This window comes from Magnolia sinica, chromosome 4, assembly GCF_029962835.1.
Source record: "Magnolia sinica isolate HGM2019 chromosome 4, MsV1, whole genome shotgun sequence".
In the NCBI taxonomy this organism is placed as follows: Eukaryota; Viridiplantae; Streptophyta; class Magnoliopsida; order Magnoliales; family Magnoliaceae; genus Magnolia; species Magnolia sinica.
Genome location: NC_080576.1, coordinates 96366058 through 96384416, shown reverse-complemented (window position 1 = coordinate 96384416; position 18359 = coordinate 96366058). Strand labels below are relative to the sequence as shown.

At 40.3% G+C, this 18359-nt stretch overlaps 1 protein-coding gene across 4 annotated transcripts in view; it reads right to left on the bottom strand.

Annotated features, from left to right (window-relative positions):
- The window catches only part of LOC131243433 (tRNA-dihydrouridine(47) synthase [NAD(P)(+)]-like), a 58854-nt gene that overhangs the window by 35678 nt on the left and 4817 nt on the right, over positions 1-18359 (bottom strand). The window lies entirely within an intron of this gene.

The window sequence follows — 18359 nt, the reverse complement described above, 5'->3', positions numbered from 1 at the left end:
TTTTTGCATTGAACTATACAGCTAGGGGTTTTTCTATGAACTAAATGGTAAGAGACTCACAAAGCATCTACTCTTACAAGACAAAAGCCAATCGACAGGGTTTTCAAAAACCCCACCCAACTCCAGCATTTGAACGTCTGGCCGTAAAACATTCTGAGCGTCGATTCTCTCAATCCGCTAATCCATCTGGAGAAAGATTTTAGGGCTTGGATCAGCTTACATCAAAGGATCCTGCAGCTAGAATTTCAGAGCCAATGGACCCGAAACAGAGGAGAAATCACAATTCCCTCGAATTGCATCCGCGAGGCTGTAGGCCTTCATTTTTTTTATTTCCGCTTGATTTCGAAGAAAGTAAAGGTATGTTTGTAACTATTCACTTCAATTAGTTATATTTATTTTAGTTTTATTAATAAACTGATTTATTTAGGGTTTTTTTCGTTGTTTTTTTTTCCTTTTTTTGTTGCCTTTCTTTTTGCTTTTTCTTTTTTTTTTTCATGGAAATCATTTTTTTTTTCATTTTTTCCCTCTTAGGGATGCCAGGATGCCAGTTCTGTAGAATAAGCATGTTTGAGATATATTTGTTTCGTACAAGACATTGTTTTAGTATATTGCATGGAAATGATCCACTTGTAGAGTATTTTACACGGAAATTGCCTGACTATAGACACTATTTTGCATGGAAAATTGGAAATGGCCCAACTGTTTTAGTGCAGCCACTATTTTACCTGGGAATGGCCCAACTATTTTAGTGTGACCACTACCCAATAGTTAGTTGCATAGTGTTTTAGTCATTTACATGTTTAGTCACATGTTTTCTATAGTGTTGCCCTACAAAAAATTATGTATATCTTTTAGATGTTATTCTTTTTTTTTTTCTTTTTTTTTCTGTTTCTTTTAGATGTTATTCATGAGCCTTGTGGAATTTGTGTTTTGTACTTGACAAACTTGTGGCTTGGGAGTTTGTGTGTGTGTGTGTGTGTGTGTGTGTTGTTCTTTGTTAGTGATCTATTTGACTGTCATGACATGCTATGCCTTTTACCTTAATTTTCTTTGCTATTTTTATATTTATTTATATCATGCATCCTATTTTTCTATTATTTTAATTAAAAAATAAAAGTATCGTGTAGCTTAAGCTACACGCTATAGAGGGTCGAACACTGTGCTCTACGCTATTTATAACATTGAAACTATCCATTCAGTCAGTAGAAACACACCCTCATCAGAATGGTGAATCGCAATTGGAATCAGAGAAATTTCCACGTCCGAGAGAAGATAGTTATCCCGCAATCAGAATCGCAATTGGAACCCCCTTGGATTGATAAGAGCAGCACGCTGCACGGCAGGGATGGGAGGAAACTCGTACTGAGAAAGTGAAATGCAAGATTCAAGAAAATGAATTTATAGGTTCCTTAATGGTGCAAGTAGAAGAGGGTTGGACTGTAGTAGCTAACAAGAAGAAATCGAGGGCAAAAATCCAGGGCTGTGCCTTGAGGAATTTCTCGACAATCTTCGTAGACAGCTTCCTGAAAGGATGGCAAATTGGCAAGTGAATAATTTCTATTGAAATTTTGCCATTTCGGTACTGTCATGGAGGTCGTCGTTCCTCAGGACAAGAAGACGAGAAGCTCGAGGGTTTAGTCAATTGGGATGACCTTTGGAGCAGAGGATGAAGATGTGCATGATTTTATTAAATTTGTAAAAGGGAAGCATTCGGAAGTCAAAAGGTGCTTTGGAGCAAAAGACTAAACCAAAGTTTCCGAGAGGATGGAGGGAACTGTTGAGCTTGGAAAGCTTTGTGAATTATGACGCCGGCAACTAAAGCAATGGCAAGAAGAGCAGGGGATTCTGAATAGGTTATCAATGAAGGTTCTTTGTTGGATTATCAGGGGGCTAGGAAGCCGTGACAAAAGAATGCAGGTGAAAGACGTATGTAAGAAATATAAAATTCAGATCCTAACTTTAGTCCCTCCAAGAAACTAAACTGTTGAGCTTGGAAAGCTTTGTGAATTATGACGCCGGCAACTACAGCAATGGCAAGAAGAGCAGGGGATTCTGAATAGGTTATCAATGAAGGTTCTTTGTTGGATTATCAGGGGGCTAGGAAGCCGTGACAAAAGAATGCAGGTGAAAGACGTATGTAAGAAATATAAAATTCAGATCCTAACTCTAGTCCCTCCAAGAAACTAAGTTGGAGGCTTTTGATGACAGTATTCTCATATCCATTTGGGGAGTCAAGAATAAGGGTTGGTTAGCATTGAACGTTGAGGGCTCAGCAGGGGGAATGGTGGTGGCTTGGAACAAAGACCACTAGTATTCGGAAGGTTCACGAATAGGGTCTTTCTCGATGTCGATTATATTCAGGAGGTATCATCTCAGTTTAAAGGGTTATTCACATCTGTGTATGGGCCGTGTATTCTGACCAGAAGACACCTGTTTTAGGCAGAACTGAATTTGGTTAGAACAATCTTCAATCTACCTTGGTGCATTGGGGGAGACTTCAACGTCACAAGGTTTGTTCACGAGAAATCTAACAAAGGAAGAGTAACGAGAAGCATGAGAGGTTTTGACGATTGGGTCAGACAAAATGAAATCGTAGACGGGCAAAGTATACCTGGTCAAATGGAAGGGGGACTCCAATTCTAGTTCTCTTAGGCAGATTTTTGTTGTCGGCTAATTGGGTGGATAAATGCCCTTTAATCAAATCGCAGGGTCCGCTGAGAACATGCTCAGATCATCATCCTATTCTGTTGAAAGTGGAGGAGGAAAGCTAGGGGGGCCCAAGCCATTTCGCTTCAAGCTAGCATAGTTAGAGGTGGAAATTTTCGCAGAGTTGGTTCAAACCCGGTGGCAGTCCTTTAAGATTTCTGGAATGGCTGGTTTCAGGCTGCCTCAAAAAATTTAACTTCTCAAAGCAAAATTATCTGTTTGGAAGGAGTTTTAGTAAACGATCTGAAAGTGCTAAAAACATCACTCGCAAAATAAACGAGTTGGATATCAAAGAGGGGCCTGATCTAACTAATGAAGAGTAGAATAGGCAATTGTCTTTATCAATAGAGTATTCTAAGTTCCTCGAAGAAGAAGAAATCATGAGGCAGAGATCGAGAGCTTTATGACTAAAGGAAGGAGACAGGAACACTTCTTTCTTCCATGGTATAGCGAGTGCACGGGCAAAGAACTAACCAAATCAGTAGCAACTTAGTTAACGAGCACAGAATAGAAGAAAAAGGTTAAATGTGTTCAGCCATTGTGGAGTTTTACTTTAATCTCCTTAAGAAAGAAGGTTGGAAGAGGCCATTGCTAGGCAACTTGCCCTTCCGACAGCTTTGAGAGGTAGAAATGAAGTCGCTAGAGAAGCCTATATTGAAAGAAGAGAACAAGAGTGCTATTGAGGCCCTGGGTAGAGGTAAGGCCCTGGGTCCTGATGGTTTTCCCATAGCCTTTTTTCCAAGTTTTGGGACACGATAAAAAAGAATGTAGTGGACTTTATTTAAGAATTCGGTGATAGGGGCAAGCTTGCTAAGGGGGTGGGGCCCTCCTCTATCACCTTGTGAATGCTTTTGCACGTAAGAGGTCACCTTCACTTCTGCTTATCAATTGCACAGACGGGGTGTAGATTGACTCAGACGTAAAAAGATATTTGAGCTTAAAATCTATGACCAGTTAGTCGCTTATGGGTCGCGGAATCGTGAAATTCCCCAACTCAAGTGACCCCTAGGGTTGATCTGCAATTGTTGATTCTAAGGGTCTCGGGCATAGAAGAGGAAAGGGTTAGGTACTCACTTTTGCTCGCACAACATGTGGTCTCTACTCTACGGGATTTTATGATTTTTTTGGAGGATTCAGCAAAATTTCAGCATTACATATCTAGCCATGCTTCACATAACCCATGAGGGGTCGAGCAAATAAAAAGTATAAGGATCTTAGCCTTACTTCACATAATCAAATGACTCCGGGTAGGCAAATATAATAAAGAAAAATAGATGCAAACAAAGGTAAATAAAAATGCAAGTTGATAATGTAGATATATTAAGAAAGTGTGGAGTGGAATGTGATCTGAGCTTAATTGAGATGTGAGAAGGAAAAAGAGAGACCAGACACCCATTTTGTTCAAAATGGATGGTCAGATATCCCCGATTCCAACCCTACTCTTGACTTTACTGGCTTCTTTAGTGAACTGCTTTCCCTGGAGGCAGCATCCTAAGTCGGGTAAGGCCTCGACATTAATCAGGAAATCTCCAAGGGGGCGTTTGGCGCATGGTATTAGATGGGATTAGGTGGGATGGAATTGCATTTGGTCCCGTGCCAATTCCACTCAATGTTTGGGAAGAATGGAAAAGCTTGGAATTAGATCAAATGGAATTGCATTGGGTCCGGTGCCAATTCCACTCAATGTTAGCAAGTTGTGTAGGTCCCACCATGATGTGTGGACTATATCCACACCATCCACCCATTTTTCGAGATCTATTTAGAGCATAGGCCAAAAAATCAGGTAGATCTAAAGCTCAAGTGGACCCCACCATAGAAAGTAGCGAGGATTGAATACCTACCGTTGAAAACTTCTTTGGGGCCACATAAGTTTTGGATCTACCTTATTTTTAGGCCCATGCCATAAAATGAGGTTACAAAACAAATGAACAGTTTGGATATAACACATGTGTTATTCTCAATAGTTTCAAATGATGGTGGGTATATCCATTCAATGTACCACCGTATTATAGACATGGCATGGAATTAAGCTTATCCCATGGTAACAGGGGACAATCCCTACCATATATAATAATTACGTTTTTTGAATCCCATCCCACCTAATCCTTCCCAATACCATGCACCAAACACCCCCCCAAAGTCTTTGGAGAGTAAGACCCACCCCACGTTTCTCTCTCACTAACCCTCTTTATCTCTATGCATCTCTACTCGCTCCCTTTGTCCTCAAAATGGCGGTTGTGGCATTGGATTTATAAAATGAGGTCATCGGCTCGTGGTGAGCAAATAGTGGACACTTGCCCACTCTTCGTGAATTTAGCATCTAGGAAAGGAGATCGAGATCTTGGTTAATTGAAAAGTGTGATAGGTGGCCGTCATCTTGCGGCAGGCCGACGGTCCATGTAGCACAATTTTGTTCGACAAAATAGGTTCCTTGATACCTGTGGGAGCGAAAAATGAAAGTAGGGATGATGATGTCACTATCAGCTCACTGTGAGCCTATGGTTTTATTTTGTCGATCAAATCTGTTAGTTTCTTTCGGGAGATGTCGGGGACACTTAATATGTGGTTCGCTTGGATTTGCGATGCTTTACGGGTCAGTCAGAGACAACTTTTATCGAAATAAGGCATAAACAAGGTTTCTGGAGAGTTTGGATGATCGGCCAGGATTTGATTTGTCAGGTTTTGGATCTGCCGATCAGGTCCATTAGTTGTTCTCGAGATATGTCGAGGGTCCTACCCTTTTGATCAATTAGATTTTCAACAGTCCTCGAATTGCCCAAAGATAACTTTATAGAAGATCAGTCGAAGTCTAAATAGTAGTTTAGTCTCATTTTGAGTGGGGTGTCTATAAGCCTTAATCCCTAAGAGAGATGGAGCAGAGTCACTTTCAACCTATTAGTCTTATTGAAAGCCCCTACAAACTACTGGCAAAAGTCCTAGTTAATAGATTCAGGTTGGTGCTACCTCGGTCATAGCAGAAAATCAAGGAGTGTTCGTAGCAAATAGACAAATTTTGGACAATGCATTGCTTGCTCGCGAGTGTATTGATACTAGACACAAGGAACCAAGGGATTGGTATGCAAACTGGACATAGAAAAGGTGTATGACTACGTGGAATGGAAGTTTTTCAAATACATGTTGAGAAGAACATGTAGTGGCAACAAATGAATTAAGTGGATGCAAAAAATGTGTATCGTCGGCATCTTTCTTGTTGTTGGTTAATGGCTCTACAAAAGGCTTTTTCAAAGGCTCAAGGGGTCTAAGGTAAGGGGATCCGCTCTTCCCTTTTTTGTTCATAGTAGTCGCGGTCGCGAAAGCCTTGAGAGGTATGCTAGTCAAAGGCCAAAATGTGAGCCTTATTTCAAGTTTCCATGGGTCGAGGACAGGGTATCCCAAATCGGTTACGTATCGGCCGTTACGGCCGATACGTAACGGTAACGGTGGGACCCGTTACGCGATACGGGGTCGAAACGGCCGTTACAGACCCGTAACAGCTGTTACGGGCCCTGAAAAAAAAAACAAAAACAAAAAAATAAAAAATAAAAAACCTTACCTTTTTTTCCTTTCTTCTCTTCTTCTTCTCTTTCTTCTTCTTCTTCTTCTTCTTCTTCTCGAGCAGCTACGGCTGCGGCTGCGGCATCTCGCGGCTTCTTCCTGTTCTTCTTCTTCTTCCTCTCTCTCTCCCACTCTCTCTCCTTCCTGTTCTTCCTCTTCTTCCTCTCTCTCTCTCAATCTCTTCTTTCCCCCTTTCCCTCTTTTTTTCTTTTCTTTCTTTCCCTCTTTTTTTCTTTTCGTTTCCCTCTCTCTCCATTTTTTTTTTAATTTCCAGCAGCTGTAGGTACGTGTCACACAAAGACGAGCGCTGACACTCCTCGAGGGGAACGGATTGGCTACTCCCCCTGACACCAGCCCCGTGGCTGGTGGTTGGTGCTCTGTGGGCCCCACCATGATGTATGTGTTTCATCCTTTCCGTTCATCCATTTTTACAGATCATTTTATGACTTTATCCCAGCAATGAGAGGTGTATAAGTCTCAGGTGGACCACACCACATGAAAACAATATTAATTGGACATCCATCATTAAAATCCTCCTAAGGCCCACTGTACCGTTTATTTGACATCCAATTGGTTGATTAGGTCATACAGCCCCAGATGAAGTGAAAAAACAAAAATCAGCTTGATCCAAAACTTTTATGGCCCCAAAATGTTTTTTAAAGGTGGACGCTCATTCAACATTATTTCCTGTAATGTGGTCCACTTAAGATTGGGATATAACTCATTTTTTTTCTCAGATCGTAAAATGATCTTTTAAAATAGATGGACGGCATGGATGAAGTACGTACATCATGGTGGATCCCACGGAGCACCGACCACCAGCCATTGGCTGGTGTCAGGGGGAGTAGCCAATCCGTTTCCCTCCTCGAGCTCCGAGTTGTACGAACGGTTCAAAGGAGATCAAACTTATATGGGCTCCACAGTGATGTATTTATCACGTCTACACCGTTCATCTATTTTCAGAGATCATTTTAGAGCACCAGCCAAAAAATAAATTATATCCAGAGATCATGTGGACCACGCCAAAAATAGCAGTAGAGATAATGATTTTCACAATTAATTCGTAGGGCGCACGGTAATGTTTATTGGGCCGGCGCACGGTAATGTTTATTGGCCCCATGTATATATTTTACCCATATCGCCCATCCATTTTGCCCCACGTCATTTTAAGTCAGGATTCAAAAAATTAGTAATATCAAAATCTCAGGTGGACCACACCATAGGAAATAACGATTATAGAATGCCCACCATTAAAAATTGCTTAAAGCCCACTGTAATGTTTATTTTCAATCTAACTTATTAATTGGGTCACATTGACGTGGATGAAGGGAAAACACACATGTCAGCTTGATCTAAAACTTTTCTAGCCCCCAATAAATTTTTAACGGTGAATGTTTAATTATTGTTGTTTCTTATGGTGCAATCTACCTGAGCTTTGGATGTGCCTCATTTTTGGGCTCATGTCCTAAAATTATTTGGCAAAATGGATGGATGGTGTAGATATAACACATTCATCACGGGTTAGGCCCAAAAAACTTTGACACGTGTGCTGCACTTTACATCCGAGTCCCTCATAATTCAAGCTTTAAAAAATTGTACACGAGACATATATTAACTTGAAATTTGACAATTAAATTATGGACTGTAATTGCTAACTCACAATGCCAAAATCAAATTATTTGAATAGTTTTAATTGTTAATTTGTGAACTTTTCTTTTTTAAAATAGGACCTTTTGATTTTTTTATTTTTTTTTATGATTCACTATCCAATAAATGTCCACCAATTTATAAGTGGGATAATGACAATAAATGGCATGAATTTGAGGCTGATTTGGAGAATAGATTGGTCCTCCAAGTCAGCCCCAAATTGGCAACGCCATCTACCTAAATTTAATTTCATTTTTTTAAAGAACTATTGGGAGAAATGATATCAAGTTGTTAAGTATATAAATTACATATTTAAAAAATTAAATATTTTAATTTTGTACTCAAATTCAAATTACCTGGTTAAAAAATTAATCAGACAGTCCGATACAACTTCTTACCAAAGAGTGGACCGTTACACCACTATAAACATGTTCCAATTTATAAATGAATGCATATTTGGAATGCTTAGAATATTTCGGATTTAATCCATATTTTTTCATATTTTTTTGGTAAAAAAAAAAAATTTGCACCGTTACGGGCCATTACACCCCTGTATCACCGTTACGCCCCCGTATCCGTATCGGTTTCGGAGGGCACCGTTACGCCAACCGATACCGATACGGGACACCTTGGTCGAGGAATGAGGCTAGAATTACCCATCTACAATTTGCAGATGACACATTATTATTTTTTGATGTGGATGAGGCCATGGTAGATAACTTGGAAGATTTTAGGTTTCTTTGAAGAAGTTTCGGGGCTTAAGATTAATACTCAGAAGAGCAAGATGCTTGGCATCGGGCTAAGGAAGAGGTAACACGCTATGCGAGAATATTTGGGCGTGGTGTTGGTGCTTTCCTCTCCACCTATTTGGGCCTTCCTCTATGTTTGGGCACTCCTAAGAACTTATGGAGTAGAGTGATAGAAAAGTTCGAATGGAAATCATCGAAATGGAAAAGGAGGCATTTGCCAATGGCGTGGCATATTACTCTTATCAAGGCAGCCCTTTCTAATCTTCTCGTTTACTTCATATCCTTATACAAGTGCCCAAAATATGTTTTGGATAGATTAGACAAACTGTGGAGGGATTTTTTATGGCAAGGAACTAAAAACAAACATAAGTTTCATCTCCTCAAGTGGGAAGAAGTTTGCAAGTCATGATTCCTGGGAGATGTGGGTATTAGAGTTTTGGAATCTATGAATAAGGCTTTGCTTGGCAAATGGCAATGGAGGTCTAGCTCCAAAGAAGGAAGCCTATGGAGGAAAGGTATTACACCCAAATACAGTCTAGAAGAGGTGGGGTGGGAGATCGGGATATCTTTTTGTTACCACATATCGGGAATCTAGAAAGTCATTATATCAGTGGCTCCTTTGGTAAAATCCAGGTTGTCTTCGCTCTTAGAACGGCAATTGGATTTGATTCTGAGAGGATCCATGGTTGAAGTGATAGACCTCGGAGCTGGACTTTCCATCTTTGGAAAGTTTATCTCCTTCAAAGAATATTTCCATGGCTAGTTGTATCTCTTCGGACGGGGAAGAGGGGTTTGGTGTCCCCCATGCTACAAGTCCTTATATGACAATGAGGTGGAGGATTTCGCAAGGCAAATGGCGCAGTTTCACAATATCCACCATCTCCGAGTTCCCCGAATTGCTTAGTTTGGAATGCCTCTCCCTGGGGTGCATTCTCGGTCAACTCCTAGCAAAAAATCCGGCCTTCCAAGAATTTGTGAAGGGGTGAACATTTCCACGGCTTTTGGTTTTATGGGGCTCCCCCTAAGGTTGCATCTTTTGCATGGTTGGTGGGGAGGAAGCGCATTCTTACCATCAACAACCTACATAAGAGAAAAATGATTCTTCCCAATATTTGCCTTTTGTGCATGAAAGACACTGAGATGATTGACCATATATTCATTCACTGCACCCTTACACAACAAATGTGGTCTCATTTATTCAAATCTTTCGGCATAGCTTGGGTGATGCCCTCCTCAATAGATGAGCTATTCTAGATGTGGCGTGATGTCCAGCTACTTAAGGACAATTGGGTCCTTTGGTGCATGTGTCAACTTGTGGTACTTTGGAATGTTTGGGGGGAACACAACTAATGCAGGACAATTAACCACTTGCTCTAAAAGCTCGCACTATTAGAGCATGAGGAATCAATCCCTTTATCTCATAGCCCAGGCCCCACATCTCATGGGTTAGGACCTCGGTCGAACACCCCTCGTGGGCCCCAAATCACATGGGTACCACCTCACACGGGTGGGGCCCGCCTAACATGGGCCGCCCACCCCGAGTGTGCCCCTACATCCCACAAGCAACCCCAATTGAGCCCGGTGTGAAAATACCCCTACATTAATCACCGCTAGTAAGGAGTCTCAAACACGAGACCTCCCGCTCTGATATCAATTTGATGCAGGACAATTAACCACTTGCTCTAAAAGCTCAAACTATTAGAGCATGGCGAATCAATCCCTTATCTCATAGCCCAGGCCCCACATCTCATGGGTTAGGACCTCAGTCGAAACCCCATCGTGGGCCCCAAATCATATGGGTACTACCGCCTCACACGAGCCACCCGCCTCACACGGGTGGGGCCCGCCTCACACGGGTGGGGCCCACCTCACACGGGCCGCCCACCCCGAGTGTGCCCCTGCATCTCACAGGCAACCCCACTCGAGCCCAGTGCGAAAATGCCCATGCATTAACAACTCATGGTGCTTCCATAACAAGTGGGGGCCTTGGGAAGAATCTGTTTAGAAAGTAAGGAGGGATGCTATAGAATGGGCAGCTGGATCTTGTGTTGTGGATATTCGTGTTGTGCATTCTATTTTGGGATTGTAATTATGTTCTTGTTTTGATGAATTGCTTGTTGTCTTGTAACTCTACAAGCAGTTCTTTAATAAAATAAATGCATCATCCTTCCAAAAAAAAAAAAATTTGTCATTTGAGTTACTTAGTAATTTTAACTACTCCCTGATTTCCACTCCTATGGTTATTGACTTATTGTAGCGTATACAGTCTTTAGTGTAGGTTGTTGCAGTATATTTGAGTGTGAGAATGGAAATATAAACAGTCGTCCCGTGGTACATCATATCTTTGGAGATAATGATGTATCTTTTATATTTCATTAGCATTTCTTTTTATCTCTTGTAACATTATAAATAAAGGAACCTAGAGGGGACATAGATAGAGATCCTCTCTCTTATCTTCTCTCCTTATTTTCTACGTGATATCAGAGCCACTTGGCTAATTATTCTTTTCTGTTTTGAGAGTCCACCATCCATACCTTTCTCTATTAGACCCTTTACGATGAAGGAGATAGATTTACACCCATCATAATCATACAATGTCCACTCCCCTTCCAATCATTCATCATTACCCATCATCATCACTGATCATCCACCATCTCTGCTACAACCGACAATCCTGTCAGAACCAGCACTTTGAGTCCACTCTGCGTAGTCAGAATCTAATCATCTATCATTATCATCTTCACACCTGCACCTGTTCCTTCATTCATCCAATTTGTTGCTACCTCTCTCAAGCCACTACTCCGATTTGTTCACCCGCATCTCTGCATCTCTGACCCATTCATTCATATCCAGCAGCCACTGCATCGGAAATCCCACAAATCCGACGAAACACCATCAATCCCGCACCTTAGAATCGCCATCCGGCTAGATCTAATGATCCAGATCTGTTCCCTGCCTAGAGCTCATCTCTGATTCACCGGACTACTGGCTCCCAATCATAACCACTATCACACCCACCGTCCTCTTTGTCACCAACAGCCAGATGCATCAAAATTGTCATCCAGCACAACAACCACCACTGCCAATCTCCATCACTGTTGAAGCCCTTTGCAAAGACCATCAGTCTCCGATCATTGTCCCGATCTCCAAACCCATTCCTAGATATGGATCGTGTTCTGAATCCATCTACAATCCAACTGCCATCACTAGTTCTGACACCATCTACATCAGATCCGGCACACAATCTTCATCAGTTCCAACACCATCTTCATCTACCCACCATACTGCAACACCGATCTGATCTACCTCCCATCACCATCTCCAGCGCCCAACACCATTATTGCTTCTAAAACCGCCGTTAGCCATGATCAATGGCCATCTCAAAACCTATCGATCGCAACCTGCAATTCCCGTATCTACAAACAGCACCCGTGCTCATAATCTCAATCAACCATCTTCAATCCATCATCAGTTTTCCCATTTCATGTTATAATACTATACAATCTTCGATGTATGTGCATTATAGCATGTTTGTGTGAGTGCAAATATAACCAGGCGTCCTGTGGTACACCATATTGATAATGGTGTATTTTTTATTCTATTAGCATTTATTTTCGCTTATCTCTTATAACCGATTATCATTATAAATAAAGGAACCTAGAGGAGGAAGATAGAAGTCCTCCCTCTTCTCCTCTCCTTATTTTCTGCAGTTACCAAAATTTGCATTCCATATATTCTGATCATAGAACTTTATACAAATATTATTGGCATTCTCACTCATGGTACTCTATTTGTTTTTATAATATCCAATTTCATTTTCTCTACTTTTGTTTAAACTAGTAAGAAAGATACAACTCTTAGTCTCATTGATAATATTGATAATAGATAAAACAAACAACGTCATTTAAAAATGAGAACATGAAAGAAAAATGTGATGAGTATTTTATTGTTAAGGCATAGGAAAGACTGTGAGGATGGGGTATATCTGGTACTCGATCTGATGCAGGACATGAAAATTAAATACGATATGCGAGATTTCAGGCTTAAGATCACGTTAGTTCAGAAACAATTAGACAAATTCCATATCCCACATGAAAGTCCAAATATTCAATTAAGGGGAATCTATGCAGGTCCAGGCCTACACATGATAGGGCTGGATCAATAAAAATTATGAACCAAACGATACTTAAAGATAAGAAATAATCATCCACACATGCGTAGTAATCAGTCCCTAATCCAAGGGATTCACCAATTTCAAATAAAGGAACCCTTGGGTAAGAAAATGGGCATAAAATTAAAGATTTAAGTAATTTAGGGTTAGGTTTATGGATTTTGGGTGAAAGCGGAGTGAAAGAGAGGAGAGAGACGAACCAGAGAAGTACTGCACGCGTGGACAACAACAATGGCTCAGACGAACATGCGTGTGATCTCGACCGCACGTGTATGGGGCCCACTATTTAGAAAAATGCCACCTTGGCCCTGGACGGCCAGGGATGGACTCCAAAACCCCCAACTCTCAGCTCGATCCGATGTGCGGTTTGTGCGTGGTGCTCCGCCGAAGTTTCAGCCCTCCTGTAGGGCCAGATTCTAAAATTCTACTTTGGGGAGGAGAATTATTGCCATAGATGATTGATTCAAACTGTAGATGATAGGGTGAGACAAGAAAACGGGATGGTAGAAGATGGGTAGTAGAGATGGCGATGGATGGGGAAGAATCGGGATAGATGTGACTTCGCACCACGGTAGTTAACCATTCGATGAAGGAAAGGCTTCGCACCCAATTAGGCTTCACAACTCAAAGAGTAGGAAAACGCAGAATTTTTATTAATCTTCGATGAATGAAAAAAAGCCGCAAGGGGTGCCGATTTATAAGAAAACCATATACCCCAAAACTCGCGTCATGTGCGCAACCTATTACTTGGTGATGAAGTAAACCAAAATAAAAACTAATCAAAGAAATCTAAGGCGTCCATGATGTTCTAAATAACATTAATAAACAAAACCTAAAATATGAAATCAATCTGACTAGTGGGCCATGATCATGAGATCCCATGATGGGCTTTTCTTGACTAACGGGCCCACTCTTTTGAATCAAAACTTCGTCTTCTAGCTAGGAGGCCCTCCCTGGACGTCGTCATCGATCCAGATCGACGGTAGGGCCTTCCTTCTTCTGGCGTACTTGTGTAGGGGGGCCGACGTGAGTACGCGTGTGCGCGTGATGTCCCCATCACGATCTCTTTGCAACTGAGACAAAAATTGGTAAAGGAAGCACTTGCGTAGTCATCTATGGGGAGTTCAAGATGGGCCCCATAAAGTTACACTTAAACAGCTAGAGTTGGACCACTATGATGTTGCTAAAGACAAGGTTAAGAATCTGATTGAATTTGAGATGAATTCAAATATTTCCCATGGTATGGGGATGAGAAGGATTCAAAGTTTATCTTGCACTAAAGAGATGCAGTTGCAACTTACAAGATTTGATTTAATTACATTCAAAACTCCTTCAAACACACAACTTATTAAAAACTTAGCTTTAGACATCAAATGCAAGTACGATATTGAGTTCCAATAACAACAAATATACTCCACCCCTATTTAGTATATGCAATGTTTTCAGTATTGACGAAATCGGCTGATATATCCCACGATATATCTTGTATACCACTTGTGTGATAAGAAACACAGGTAGTGCCGATATATCCCAATTGTTCAATCTACTGAGCATTTTCGATTTTCAATCCCTTTTTTCTGTAAATCATATTAAATCAGTGTCGAATGGTTACAAATTCATGACTCTTCATGTTTTGCATGAAAAATCATGGATTTGGAGCGGGCCGAGCTGCGGAAAATTGGGAAAATAGAAATTTTCCAATTCTCACAAATCGGTTGCAATTTGTGTCCAAACACAAAATCAAGTATGTATGTAATATGATCTAATGATTCTTGATAATTTACAGATTTTTTGGGAAATTTTCTATTTTTTACTTAAAAATTAATTTTAAATGTTAAAAAATATTTTTTTTTGGAAATTTCACTTCGATCAGCAGGAAATTGGCCCCCTTTTCAAAGTATTAAAGAATGTTTGATAAAATTATCATCACATACACTCTAATTTTGGGATTTGGGGGAAGATGGGTTCATTTGTAGAAAATTGGGAAATTTTCTCAAATCAATGAGGATGAGTGCTAGCATCATATTAGAGAGTATCTTTACTAGTATCTTTCTACTTTGACATGCGCATAGTATTGTTGGTTTGTGAAGCAACGGTACTATGCCCAGCCCCGTCGAGATGGAGATGATGATTTTGAGCCACCGCACAGCTCTATGTGAGTCTGAGCCACAGCTACACACATTATTCACAGGTATATTTCTAGTTTTCTACTTCTACTTTTGCTTTTGAATATATTGCTTGTGTTTCCATTCATGTCTTCTTACATTTACAAATTTTACGAATAAACTTTGAGTATACATGCATCAGTTCAGTCAGACAGTGCATAGATTAGGATCCCATACAAAGGAAAGGTATTATGTGCACTTGTTTTTTGTACTGTTTTGATTTCTAAGTGTGTATTGATGTCTTTTTTAACAATTCCTAAAGTTTCTTTGATAAATTCAATCAATTTCCCATCACTACCGCATGTTTCCCAACAAGAGCGATACATTACGCGATACAACCGATATATCCCATGCAATAACCGATATATCTGTATCCCAAAGGTGTGATACATTAAGCAATATAACAATATGGGAAACATTGATTTTATGCATTTTTTGTGACTTGTCTAACTTAACAAGCTAAGATAAAATAAAGAAAAAGAAAAAAATATATATATAGAAATCTCCATAACTAAAAATCTGCATTAAAGATTATGACTTTTGATATCTCCAAGTGGTGTCACCAAAAACCTTCCCCAATTGACAGAACATCCCACTACTTACACTTGAGAAAGTGGCTTTCAAGGTTTTGTCACTTCAATGAATCACTTGCGAGCTGATACATTTTCGGTGCCATGGAACTACACCAATGAATTACAGGGCTGGGAGAGGACAACATGCCGCTCCTATTCCTCTTTCTTCGCTTCATGGATGAAGGCCCTACAATACGCAATAGAAAAGGGAGGGCAAACACACCACTCAATCAACAAAGGATTACATGTTGAGAAAGATGAGGCATCTATGAGCAACTGGAATGGGATCTCACAGCTTAAATAAATCTCCAAGATCTACTAGATTAGGTATTGGAAAGGCTTAATCAGGTTGTTTTACAACTCAAAACGAGACCAATAGGAGATTAGATAAAAGATCTTGAAAACAAGTTTCTATATAGAAACTTCCTAAGGTGGATCTAAGCATAGATACATGCATATATAGCCAATTGCGCCAATTTTTTAAACATACACTTGAATAGTTTGAATATCAAATGAAAGTTGTTTTCTTAGTTTGATAGATGAGATTATAGCCTAGGAGACAATTTTTCTAGAATGTAGGGGAGCAATTCCTCCAGGTCCCTTTAGTGAGACTCCATAGGGTTTCCTTTGCAGTGTGATTCCACATATTTATCCTTTTTTCATTCAATTTATTCTATTTTCCACCACAAGTGAAGAGATCATCAATTTTGTGGCTCGGAGGATTTTATCTTCTAATTGGTGGTAACATATCCTAGTTACAATTCTTTCAACTTCTGACAAGTTGTCCCATTAGAATACTAGAGGATATTATTTGCTTGTGCCACTAGAAACTCTTTATGCATGTTTGGCATGTTCATTTGTTCAAGACTTGAAGAGTCAAAAGTTATACCAAGAGACATGAATTCTAACCAGTGTTCGAAATATCGGTATCGCGCAATGTATCGCACCCTTGGGATACAGATATGCATCGGTTATCGCATGGGATATATCGTTTGTATCACATAATTTATCGCACTTTTTGGGAAACATGGGGAAACATTGGGAAAATAGTTGAATTTTTCAATGAAACTTCAGGGATTATTAAAAAAGACCTCCATACACACTATTAAATCATAAAATCTCATAAAAGAATGGCACATAATAGGTTTCCTTTGTAGAGGGTCCTAAGCTATGCGTTGTCCGATTGAACTAAGACAACTATATCCAGTATCCACCCCGTCCATCTGTTTTTCTATATCATTTTAGGACATTATGCAAAAAATTAAGCAGATCCAATAATCAGGTAGACCATATCATAGGAAACAATGGTGATTGACCATTAGTGGGTCACTTGAACTTTGGATATGCTTCACTTTTTGGGCTAAAATCATAAAATTATATGGTAAAATGGATGGACAGAGCGGATAAAATACATGAATTATAGTGGCCCTACAGAGTTTACTCAGTACGTCATCAGCTTCCCACCCAGACGGACGCAGATTTCCTGCGAAAGCCTTTAGCAGGAAGTTCCTGCGCTGGGAACCCAGATGGGGCCCACTGTGATGTTTGTGAGAAATCCTCCCCTTCCATCAATTTTATGAGTTCATTTCAGGACTATGCCAAAAATGAACCATATATAAAACTCAAGTGGGCCGTGCTAAAGGAAAATGTGGTTAGGAAAGTTCCTACCATTGAAACCTAACTGGGTTTGATAGTGATGTTTACATGCCATCCATACCGTTAATAACTTCATTCCTACAGGGATGAACTAAAATCACAAATATTAGCATGATTCAAAACTTTCATGGCCCATAAATATTTCAACTGTAGACATTCAATTATCACGTTTTCGGCCCACTTGAGCTTTGGAAACAGTTCATTTTTGGCATCATGTCCTAAAATAAACTCACAAAACGGATGGACGGATATGATTTCTAACAAACATCACAATGGGCCCTGCTTGGGTTCCAAGTGCAGGAACTTCCTGCGAAAGTCTTTCGCGGGAAATCCGCGTCCGTCGTAGACGCTCCTCCCACTCAAGTTGTCTGAACGGTTCAAAGTTAAATGGGCCCCACAGTAATGTATTTATTATATCTATACCGTTCATGCATTTGGAGAGATCATTTTATATCAAATGAGTAATATCCAAAGCTCAAGTGGACCACACCACTAATAGCAGTGAGGACTGATTCTCACCGTTAAAACATTTGTAGGGCCTATCATAACACCCGCCAGAACGTTTATTTTTCATCCAATCCATTCATTAGGTCACACAAATCTGGATGAGGAGGAAAAACAAATATCATATCGATCCAAAACTTTTGTGACCCCAAAAGGGTTTCAATGGTAGACGTTCAATCTTCCACTGTTGTTTTCAGTGTGGTCCACTTGATCTTTGGATCCGTCTTATTTTTTGGCTCAAGCCTTACGACGAGCTCGCCAAATGGACGAACGGTTTGGATATAACACATACCTCATGATGGGACCCACAGAACTCGGTGACGACGTCAACACACCAATCGGTGGTGTGCAGTACACCACTCTTTTCCAAAAAAAGGTCCGGACGCCCTTTTTTTGCTACGCAGAGAGGGTTCCGGCCCCAAAAATTTCTCAAATCTTCAAATTCCGGCAAAGATTCTCCAGATTTCAACGAGGATTTCCCCCAATGTCGACAAATACCCAGATTTCTTCGGATTTTGACGGATTTCTCTCTCAAATCAAAGATTTTGCTTGCACTAGCCTACGAAAGAAGCTTCGATTGGAATGGCCCACCAAATGGAAGCTTTCGATGATGACGATCTCTTGTATAGGTACT